Below are 225 nucleotides of genomic sequence, written 5' to 3'. Positions count from 1 at the left end.
AACTACCTACAGACAGACAGACATTGAAAGAATTACTTAAATATATATTTTCCACGATAATGAACCATAAATCTATCAAAATATGACAAAATGTAAGTAATTATCTTGAATATACTTTCCTGTAGTTGTTGAATTTGGAATATATTGGTGTCGAGATGTCAAGGAGGCTATCTAGTTAATTATCGACTTTTTTTGGAATTGAGGAACATTTAATAAGAATGAGAA

The 225-nt window shown here is 28.4% G+C and overlaps 1 protein-coding gene across 1 annotated transcript in view; it reads left to right on the top strand.

Moving 5' to 3' along the window:
* LOC119594876 (glutamate receptor ionotropic, kainate 2-like) overlaps window positions 1-225 on the top strand; it is a 23,933-nt gene that overhangs the window by 902 nt on the left and 22,806 nt on the right. The gene's annotated exons all lie outside the window — the stretch shown is intronic.

The sequence above is a fragment of the Penaeus monodon genome, chromosome 34 (genome assembly GCF_015228065.2).
Source record: "Penaeus monodon isolate SGIC_2016 chromosome 34, NSTDA_Pmon_1, whole genome shotgun sequence".
Lineage (NCBI taxonomy): Eukaryota > Metazoa > Arthropoda > Malacostraca > Decapoda > Penaeidae > Penaeus > Penaeus monodon.
This window is presented reverse-complemented; position numbering and strand designations above follow the sequence as displayed.